Genomic DNA, 11,775 nt, shown 5'->3' with positions numbered 1-11,775 from the left:
AAGGAGTGGATTCAAGAGTTGGGGCAACTAGAAAGTATAAAGTCTAGCAAATATACTGTTAATTAGTAAAGAAAGGAGGGTAACATAGTATAGGTATTTCTCATTCCTTGTTTTTGTTATCACTGTAAAAATGTATGTTGTCTGATTTTGCCTTTATTTTCATTTAAAAAATATTTTAACCTTATGTTAATTAAAGTGCTTAATAAACATAAGATGTTTATGTCATGATGATGATTATCTCATTAGGAATTAAAATAAAAGTTACTCTTATGTTTGACTTCTCTGTTTAATTCTTCCTAAAAGTACTGGACTTCCTTCAATCCTTTAAGATGGTTCTCAGTTCTGGCTACTCGTTAGAATAGACTCCCTGAAGAACATTTTTGAAGTTCTAATATCTGTGCTCCAACCCTGGATAAATAAATCAGAATCACTGGGAATTAGACTTGGGCTTCAATATTTTCAGTTTTAACCTCCCCACTGATTCCAATATACAGCTTCAGTTGACCTTGCACCCCTGATCTTGAGTAAGACACACTGTTGTCTCTAAACAGACACACTTGCTCACGTTGCTCTTTATCCATTCATTATAAAGCTCATCAAGTGCACACATTCCTGAATCTCAACTGAGGGGCAGTTACCCAGAATCCCCGGATGCTCAGTATTCCCTGCTGTTCTTCTCCCATCCACACCACTCCATCTCAGAAAAGTGAATAATCCCAATTCCTACGGGAAGTACAGACATGAGAAAAATCAATCTGAAGTTAATGTCAACACCACTGATAGCAGAGTGCAAAGACAGAAAGAACATGCATCCTTGGTGAATTGAATTATCATATCAACCCAGAAGCCTAATCTATCAACTGGACTTCAGGTTATATGAACCAAGAAATTTTATGTATCATTCAGATTACTTTGTGTTGGAGTGTCTGTTACTGGCAAGAGTACCATATTATACTATCAGTCCTTTAAGCTCTTAAAATGATTTTAGATCTTAACTGTTGATATCAGATTTGAAAGAAATGACAAAGTACAAGCCTGAAATGTGAAACCTTTTATAGGGTACCCAGCAAGAATATTCATACTTTAGTGACAAACACTTGGGCTGTAAGTACTGCACAGCTGTGAAAACCTGGACTTTGAAATCTGATATATGTTCCAGCTGTATCCTGACCATTTGACTGTGTTCTTTTGTTTTAGCAGCATAAAGTATATTACATGAAATTTTCTTATAGTGTTATTTCAATGAATTTTCAAAGGAAAAAAAAGTCAAATTCTAGGCTCTGAATATGCCCTTAAAATGTAATCACACCTATACTATTACCAGAAACTACTATTATCTAATAAACCTTACTTGCTGAGAATACATTGAAAATCTGTTTCTTCAAAAGATGCTTCTAAAGGTACAGGGAAGCATGAAAAAACAGGGAAAATATATTTATATTTGCTTATATATACATCAAGGAGCTCTATAAGCAAGAAACTATGAATGAACAATGGTTCATTCCAAGGGGAATAAAGGGACTGGACAAATGAGTATATTGGGAGGAGACATAGCTATAAATACTCTTTAGTCTTTGAAATAATGTGATTATGTTACCTATGGACAATTTTAATTATTGTCAATATCTCTCAAATAAAAATTAATTTTAAAATTCTAAAGTATACTTTTTACCATAAGTACTCTCAAATTAATTGATTATTCTGCCATCAAGAACCCACCAACATGAGAAATTCTACCATCTCCACTCAATGCCATATTACTCTTTTGGCTATAACAATATTAAAGTGAGAAATTAAAAAGTTTTTCTGTGAAATGCTCTTCTTAGTGATACAGATCCATTTCTATTCAGTTCAGTTCAGTTCAGTCGCTCAGTCGTGTCTGACTCTTTGCGACCCCATGAACCACAGCACGCCAGGCCTCCCTATCCATCACCAACTCCTGGAGTTTACCCAAACTCATGTCCATTAAGTCAGTGATGCCATCCAACCATCTCATCCTCTGTTGTCCCCTTCTCCTCCTGCCCTCAATCTTGTCCAACATGAAGGTCTTTTCAAATGAGTCAGCTCTTCACATCAGGTTGTGAAAGAATTGGAGTTTCAGCTTCAACATCAGTCCTTCCAATGAACACCCAGGACTGATTTCCTTTAGGATGGACTGGTTGGATCTCCTTGCAGTCCAAGGGACTCTCAAGAGACTTTTCCAACACCACAGTTTAAAAGCGTCAATTCTTCGGTGTTCAGCTTTCTTTATACTCCAACTCTTACATCCATACATGACTACTGGAAAAACCAGAGCCTTGACTAGACGGACATTTGTCGGCAAAGTCAAAGTCTCTGCTTTTTAATATGCTGTCTAGGTTGGTCATAACTCCTTCCAAGAAGTAAGCGTCTTTTAATTTCATGGCTGCAATCACCATCTCCCATGATTTTGGAGCCCAGAAAGTCAGCGACTGTTTCCACCATTTCCCAATCTATTTCCTGTGATGTGATGGGACTGGATGCCATAATCTTAGTTTTCTGAATGTTGACCTTTAAGACAACTTTTCACTCTCCTCTTCCAGTTTCATCAAGAGGCTCTTTAGTTCTTCACTTTCTGCCATAAGGATGGTGTCATCTGCATATCTGAGGTTATTGATATTTCTCCCGGCGATCTTGTTTCCAGCTTGTGCTTCATCCAGCCCAGCGTTTCTCATGATGTACTCTGCATATAAGTTAAATAAGCAGGGTGACAATATACAGCCTTGATGTACCCCTTTTCCTATTTGGAACCAGTCTGTTGGTCTATGTCCAGTTCTAACTGTTGCTTACTGACCTGCATACAGGTTTCTTAAGAGGCAGGTCAGGTGGTCTGGTATTCCCATCCCTCTCAGAATTTTCCACACTTTATTGTGATCCACACAGTCAAAGGCTTTAGCATAGTCAATAAAGCAGAAATAGATGTTTTTCTGGAACTCTCTTGCTTTTTTGATAATTCAATGGATGTTCGCAATTTCATCTCTGGTTCCTCTGCCTTTTCTAAATCCAGCTTGAACATCTGGAATTTCATGGTTCACATATTGTTGAAGCCTGGCTTGGGGAATTTTGAGCATTACTTTGCTAGCGTGTGAGATGAGTGCAATTGTGCAGTAGTTTGAGCATTCTTTGGCATTGCCTTTCTTTGGGATTGGAATGAAAACTGACCTTTTCCAGTCCCATGGCCACTGCTGAGTTTTCCACATTTGCTGGCATATTGAGTGCAGCACTTTCACAGCATCATCTTTTAGGATCTGAAACAGCTCAACTGGAATTCCATCATCTCCACTAGCTTTGTTCATAGTGATGCTTCCTAAGGCCCACTTGACTTCACATTCCAGGATGTCTGGCTCTAGGTGAGCGATCTCACCTTTGTGATTATCTGGGTTGTGAAGATCTTTTTCGTATAATTCTTCTGTATATTCTTGCCACCTCTTCTTAATATCTTCTGCTTCTGTTAAGTCCCTACCAGTTCTGTCCTTTGTTGTGACCATCTTTGCATGAAATATTCCCTTGGTATCTCTAATTTTCTTGAAGAGATTTCTAGTCTTTCCCATTCTATTGTTTTCCTCTATTTCTTTGCACTGATCACTGAGGAAGGCTTTCTTATTTCTCCTTGCTAGTCTTTGGAACTCTGCATTCAAATGGGTATATATTTCCTTTTCTCCTTTGCTTTTTGCTTCTCTTCTTTTCACAGCTATTTGGAAGGCTTCCTCAGGCAGCCATTTTGCTTTTTCACATTTCTTTTTCTTGGGGATGGTCTTGATCACTGTCTCCTATACAATGTTATGAACCTCCGTCCGTAGTTCATCAGGCACCCTGTCTATCAGTTCTAGTCCCTTGAATCTATTTCTCACTTCCACTGTATAATCATACATTTCTATTAGGACAGTCAATACATTAAGTAAGCTCACAAGTGTCCTGAAACCACACAGAGGAAATACTGAATGTTCAAGATGATGTTAAGCAATCCAAGTAAAGGGAAAGGAGACATGGTTAAAGATGAACACAAGGAGGTTAAGTTGTCACTCTAGCCTAGAATATCTGAAGAATGAGCACAATTTACAAATTTTTGAATTAACAACTAGATGACTTACAAATGGCACACAAATATTGATTGCATATAGCTCATTAAAGTTTGTTTGACTTACTGTCCTCCAACTTGCCCCAACTGCCATTTCAAACCAGATCTTGTTCTTGACTTTCCCATCTCTAGGGACAGACAATGGAGTCCAATTCTAATAACAATAATAACAATGCCAGCAAAATGTGGTCTACTAGAGAAAGGAATGGAAAACCACTTCAATATTCTTGCCTTGAGAACCCCATGAACAGTATGAAAAGGCAAAAAGATAAGACACTGAAAGATGAACTCCCTAGGTCGGTAGGTGCCCAATATGCTACTGGAGATCAGTGGAGAAATAACTCCAGAAAGAATGAAGAGATGGAGTCAAAGCAAAAACAACACCCAGTTGTGGATGTGACTGGTGATGGAAGTAAAGTCTGATGTTGTAAAGAACAATACTGCATAGGAACCTGGAATGTTAGGTCTATGAATCAAGGCAAATTGGAAGTGGTCAAACAGAAGATGGCAAGAGTGAACATCAACATTTTAGGAATCAGCAAACCAAATGGAATGGGTGAATTTAACTCAGATGACCATTATATCTACTACTGCGGGCAAGAATCCCTTAGAAGAAATGGAGTAGCCATCATGGTCAACAAAAGAGTCCAAAATGCAGTACTTGGATGCAACCTCAAAAATGACAGAAGGATCTCTGTTCATTTCCAAGGCAGACCATTCAATATCACTGGAATCCAAGTCTATGCCCCAACCAGTAATGCTGAAGAAGCTAAAGTTGAATGGTTCTATGAAGAGCCACAATACCTTTTAGAACTAACACCCCCAAAAGATGTACTTTTCATTATAGGGGACTGGAATGCAAAAGTAGGAAGTCAAGAAATACCTCGAGTAACAGGCAAATTTGGCCTTCAACTACAGAATGAAGCAGGGCAACGGCTAACAGAGTTTTGCCAAGAGAATGCACTAGTCATAGCAAACACCCTCTTACAACAACACAAGAGAAGACTCTACACATGGCCATCACCAGATGGCCAACACTGAAATCAGATTGGTTATATTCTTCACAGCCAAAGATGGAGAAGCTCTATATAGTTAACAAAAACAAGACCAGGAGCTGACTGTGGCTTGGATCATGAACTCCTTATTGCCAAATTCAGACTTAAATTGAAGAAAGTAGGGAAAACCACTAGACCATTCAGGTATGACCTAAATCATATCCCTTACAATTATACAGTGGAAGTGAGAATAGTTTAAAGGACTAGATCTGATAGACAGGGTGCCGGATGAACTATGGACGGAGGTTCGTGACACTGTACAAGAGACAGGGATCAAGACCATCCCCAAGAAAAAGAAATGTAAAAAAGCAAAATGGATATCTGGGGAGGCCTTACAAACAACTGTGAAAAGAAGAGAAGTGAAAGGCAAAGGAGAAAAGGAAATATATACTCATTTGAATGCAGAGTTCCAAAGAATATCAAGAAGAGATAAGAAAGCCTTCCTCAGTGATCAGTGCAAAGAAATAGAGGAAAACAATAGAATGGGAAAGACTAGAGATCTCTTCAAGAAAATTAGAGATACCAAGGGAACATTTCATGCAAAGATGGACTCAATAAAGGACAGAAATGGTATGGACCTAAGAGAAGCAGAAGATATTAAGAAGAGGTGGCAAGAATACACAGAAGAACTATATAAAAAAGATCTTCATGGCCCAGATAATCACAATGGTGAGATCACTTACCTAGAGCCAGACATCCTGGAATGTGAAGTCAAGTGGGCCTTAGGAAGCATCACTATGAATAAAGCTAGTGGAGGTAATGGAATTCCAGTTGAGCTATTTCAAATCCTAAAAGATGATGCTGTGAAAGTGCTGCACTCAATATGCCAGCAAATGTGGAAAACTCAGCAGTGGCCATGGGACTGGAAAAGGTCAGTTTTCATTCCAATCCCAAAGAAAGGCAATGCCAAAGAATGCTCAAACTACTGCACAATTGCACTCATCTCACACACTAGCAAAGTAATGCTCAAAATTCCCCAAGCCAGGCTTCAACAATACATGAACCGTGAAATTGCATATGTTCAAGCTGGTTTTAAAAAAGGCAGAGGAACCAGAGATCAAATTGCCAACATCTACTGGATCATCAAAAAAGCCAGAGAGTTCCAAAAAAACATCTATTTCTGCTTTATTGACTATGCTAAAGCCTATGACTGTGTGGATCACAATAAAGTGTGGAAAATTCTGAGAGGGATGGGAATACCAGACCACCTGACCTGCCTCTTAAGAAACCTGTATGCAGGTCAGTAAGCAACAGTTAGAACTGGACATAGACCAACAGACTGGTTCCAAATAGGAAAAGGGGTACATCAAGGCTGTATATTGTCACCCTGCTTATTTAACTTATATGCAGAGTACATCATGAGAAACGCTGGGCTGGATGAAGCACAAGCTGGAAATGTGTGTTAAAATGTGCATGCAGATGAGCCTCGGAAGATAATCTACAAGTTTTAAGATAGTTGTATGTTAAAAGTTGGATGACAAGTGGGTTTTTTTTCCTTTCTGTAGGTTTCTTTCAATCTTATCTTTACCCCATGCATTATTTTAACCTATGTTAGCATATAGATCATATTCATGACAAGATTCAACATATTGACAAATTAAACAAGATTGCAGTTTATCTCTCTCTCTCATATTACAGTCCAAATATAAGCCATGCAGAATGGAATGATAAGCTGGTTCTGGAACTGATATCATATTTGGAACTGATATGCTGGTTCCAAACTATGTTTCTACTTAGAAATTCTATGACTAAGAATAGGAGAAAGGGATGTTTTTTGCCTCACTACTCCATATTTTCCCTGAGGGCATGGAAACAGGTGCCTGCAGGTAGTTTATGTTTTCACACACACACACGCACCCATGCTCAGTCATGTCTGACTCTGAGACCTCATGGACTGTAACCTGCCAGGCTCCTCTGTCCATGGGATTTCCCAGGGAAGAATACTGGACTGGGTTGCCATATCCTCCTCCAGGGGACCTTCACGACCACACACAACCTGTGTCTCCTGTGTATTCTGCACTGCAGGCAGATTCTTTACTGCTGAGCCACCGGGGAAATGCGTATTAACTGCAAGCTCTCTATCCATCCTTATCTAGTGAGTAGTTCCTTAAATTGATGATGCACTGCTTCTTAACCAAGCAGATACTACTGCTCTTGTCACCAATTTAAGTTTTATATTTTCAAAAATTCACAGGTGGCGCTGGTGGTAAAGAACCTGCCTCCCAGTGCAGGAGGCATAAGAGACAGTGGTTTGACCCCTGACCCTTGGGTCAGGAAGATCCCCTGGAGGAGAGCATGACAACCCATTCCAGCATTCTCGTCTGGAGAATCCCATGGACAGAGGAACCTGGCAGGCTACAGTACATGGGATTGCAAACAGTCAGACACAACTGAAGTGACTTAGCACCTAGCAGCACAAATGCTCATATAACTGGCTCTTAAGAGAGGTCTTATTAGGTCTCTAGTCAAATGTTGCCACCTAGGATAATGTCATTCGTGAACTTCCCTATCTAATGCAGCCTCTTATCCAATCATTCTTACTTTGTTTTATTTTTTTTCATAGTCTTTAAAAGCATTTATTTGATTATCTCATTTGCCTTCCCCCAGTAGAATTTAAGTTCCATGAGAGCAGATATCATTTGAAACTCTGTATCCTCAGAAACTGGTCTGTAGTACCTATCATAGTGCCTGCCTCACAGGAAGAGGACAAAAAATGTTGAATGAATGAATGAATGGCAAACGCTGAAGTAACTCTAGTGTTGAAAGGGCCCAGCAGGGAAACAAAAAATAATTGACAATTACCAGATATAGGCCTCTGACATTTTCTTATTAACCTTAGAAAATACCGGGTGGGAAATAAGCTGTTTTGCAAGCTAATGGGGAAATATTTGATTGTTATCTAAACTCACTTAATCTTGGAGGACTGATTCAAGGTGCAGGCAAATGCTTCTCAAACAGAATAGTGTACCACTCAGATCCATTAAATCCCTTTATCCAAACTCCTGGCCAACTTGTCTGTTTTTAGCTCTCAGAGTTTTAGGTCACAGCTGATGGTATTAACAGAAATCACCAACTGGGGCCATAATAATGAATTTAAAATTAATAATAATAAAATTCAAAAACAATTTTAAGTTGTTATTTTAAGTTGAATTTTAAGTTGAATTTTAATTGTTATTCCCTTTCTTCCAGCCTGAGTACAACACCCACTGAATTCAAGGGTACATCCCAAGGGTAAATCTATGGATGAGAATAAAAGTGCTACCATCCAAAAGAGAGATCTTGTTTTAAATTCAATTCGCTGACTTTCAACCAAATTTAGCGTTATGTGAATGTAACAACAGCTCTTGATGCCTGCATTATAGATAAGCCAACAACAAATTCTTTAAATATGTATTGGAGGTAACTCTAGCAAATGTAAAGCTAAATGAACACAATTGTGAAGAGATATTCTTCCTGCTAAATGATCAGCAATCATATCTTAGATGCTATACTTCCTGCTAAAGTGTGAGGGGATGTTTAGGAGTTGCAGAGAGTATTTAACATTAATATTGCTAATGGATTCTTGTGCTCAAAGCATGTAACATAATTCATTACACACTATATGACTTCCTGGCATGGCACATGGGCCACTTGAAAGTAGAATTATTCATATGTTATTGCCTCTGAGGCTACACAAAACTTTAGCTTTTATATAATCATTGATTTAAGCAATCTTTTCTTGAGAAAATAATTTTTTTTTTAATTTGAGGGCTAAAACAACCACCAGTTTCAGAAACAGAAGTCAGAGGCGGTCCTAAGATGGCGGAGGAATAGGACGGGGAGACCACTTTCTCCCCGACAAACTCATCAAAAGAACATTTAAACGCTGAGTAAATTCCACAAAGCAGCTTCTGAGTGCCGGCAGAGGACATCAGGCACCCAGAAAAGTGGCCCATTGTTTTTGAAAAGAAATGTTTTATCAATGATGCTGTATAGAAGGAGAAGTCTTGAGACTACTGTAAAAATAAGACTAAAAACCAGAAGCAGGAGGCTTAAGTCCAAATCCTGAGAACACCAGAGAACTCCTGACTCCAGGGAATATTAATCAATAGGAGCTCATCAAATGCCTCCATACCTACACTGAAACCAAGCACCACCCAAGGGCCAATAAGTTCCAGAGCAAGACATACCACGCAAATTCTCCAGCAACACAGGGACACAGCCCTGAGCGTCAATATACAGGCTGCCCAAAATTACTCCAAAACCACTGACATCTCATAACTCATCGCTGGACACTTCATTGCACTTCAGAGAGAAGAAATCCAGCTCCACCCACCAGAACACCGACACAAGCTTCCCTAACCAAGAAACCTTGACAAGCCACAGATACAACCCCACCCACAGTGAGGAAACTCCACAATAAAGAGAACTCCACAAATTACCAGAATACAGAAAGGACACCCCAAACGCAGCAATATAAACAAGATGAAGAGACAGAGGAATACCCAGCAGGTAAAGGAACAGAATAAATGCCCACCAAACCAAACAAAAGAGGAAGAGATAGGGAATCTACCTGATAAAGAATTCCGAATAATGATAGTGAAAATGATCCAAAATCTTGAAATCAAAATGGAATCACAGATAAATAGCCTGGAGACAAGGATTGAGAAAATGCAAGAAAGGTTTAACAAGGACCTAGAAGAAATAAAAAAGAGTCAATATATAATGAATAATGCAATATATGAGATCAAAAACACTCTGGAGGCAACAAATAGCAGAATAATGGAGGCAGAAGATAGGATTAGTGAAGTAGAAGATAGAATGGTAGAAATAAATGAATCAGAGAGGAAAAAAGAAAAATGAATGAGAAGAAATGAGGACAATCTCAGAGACCTCCAGGACAATATTAAATGCTCCAACATTCGAATCATAGGAGTCCCAGAAGAAGAAGACAAAAAGAAAGACCATGAGAAAATACTTGAGGAGATAATAGTTGAAAACTTCCCTAAAATGGGGAAGGAAATAATCACCCAAGTCCAAGAAACCCAGAGAGTCCCAAACAGGATAAACCCAAGGCAAAACACCCCAAGACACATATTAATCAAATTAACAAAGATCAAACACAAAGAACAAATATTAAAAGCAGCAAGGGAAAAGCAACAAATAACACACAAGGGGATTCCCATAAGGATAACAGCTGATCTTTCAATAGAAACTCTTCAGGCCAGGAGGGAATGGCAAGACATACTTGAAGTTATGAAAGAAAAAAACCTACAGCCCAGATTACTGTACCCGGCAAGGATCTCATTCAAATATGAAGGAGAAATTCAAAGCTTTACAGACAAGCAAAAGCTGAGAAAATTCAGCACCACCAAACCAGCTCTCCAACAAATGCTAAAGGATATTCTCTAGACAGGAAACACAAAAAGGGTGTATAAACCCAAACCCAAAACAATAAAGTAAATGGCAACAGGATCATACTTATCAATAATTACCTTAAACATAAATGGGTTGAATGCCCCAACCAAAAGACAAAGACTGGCTGAATGGATACAAAAACAAGACCCCTATATATATTGTCTACAAGAGACCCACCTCAAAACAAGGGACACATACAGACTGAAAGTGAAGGGCTGGAAAAAGATATTCCATGCAAATAGAGACCAAAAGAAAGCAGGAGTAACAATACTCATATCAGATAAAATAGACTTTAAAACAAAGGCTGTGAAAAGAGACAAAGAAGGACACTACATAATGATCAAAGGATCAATCCAAGAAGAAGATATAACAAGTATAAATATATATGCACCCAACATAGGACCACTGCAATATGTAAGACAAATACTACAAATGCTAACAAGTATGAAAGGGGAAATTAACAATAACACAATAATAGTGGGAGACTTTAATACCCCACTCACACCTATGGACAGACCAACTAAACAGAAAATTAACAAAGAAATACAAACTTTAAATGATACAACAGACCAGTTAGACCTAATTGATATCTATAGGACATTTCACCCCAAAACAATGAATTTCACCTTTTTCTCAAGCACACATGGAACCTTCTCCAGGATAGATCACATCCTGGGCCATAAATCTAGCCTTGGTAAATTCAAAAAAATTGAAATCATTCCAAGCATCTTTTCTGACCATAATGCAGTAAGATTAGATCTCAATTACAGGAGAAAAACTATTAAAAATTCCAACATATGGAGGCTGAAAAACACACTTCTGAATAACCAACAAATCACAGAAGAAATCAAAATATGCATAGGAACAAATGAAAATGAAAACACAACAACCCAAAACCTGTGGGACACTGTAAAAGCAATGCTAAAGGGAAAGTTCATAGCAATACAGGCATACCTCAAGAAACAAGAAAAAAGTCAAATAAATAACCTAACTCTACACCTAAAGCAACTAGACAAGGAAGAAATTAAGAACCCCAGGATTAGCAGAAGGAAAGAAATCTTAAAAATTAGGGCAGAAATAAATGCAAAAGAAACAAAAGAGACCATAGCAAAAATCAACAAAGCCAAAAGCTAGTTCTTTGAAAGGATAAATAAAATTGACAAACCATTAGCCAGACTCATCAAGAAACAAAGGGAGAAAAATCAAATCAATAAAATTAGAAATGAA

The sequence above is a fragment of the Ovis canadensis genome, chromosome 4, assembly GCF_042477335.2.
Source record: "Ovis canadensis isolate MfBH-ARS-UI-01 breed Bighorn chromosome 4, ARS-UI_OviCan_v2, whole genome shotgun sequence".
Classification (NCBI taxonomy): Eukaryota; Metazoa; Chordata; class Mammalia; order Artiodactyla; family Bovidae; genus Ovis; species Ovis canadensis.
Note: the sequence above shows the minus strand (reverse complement) of the source record.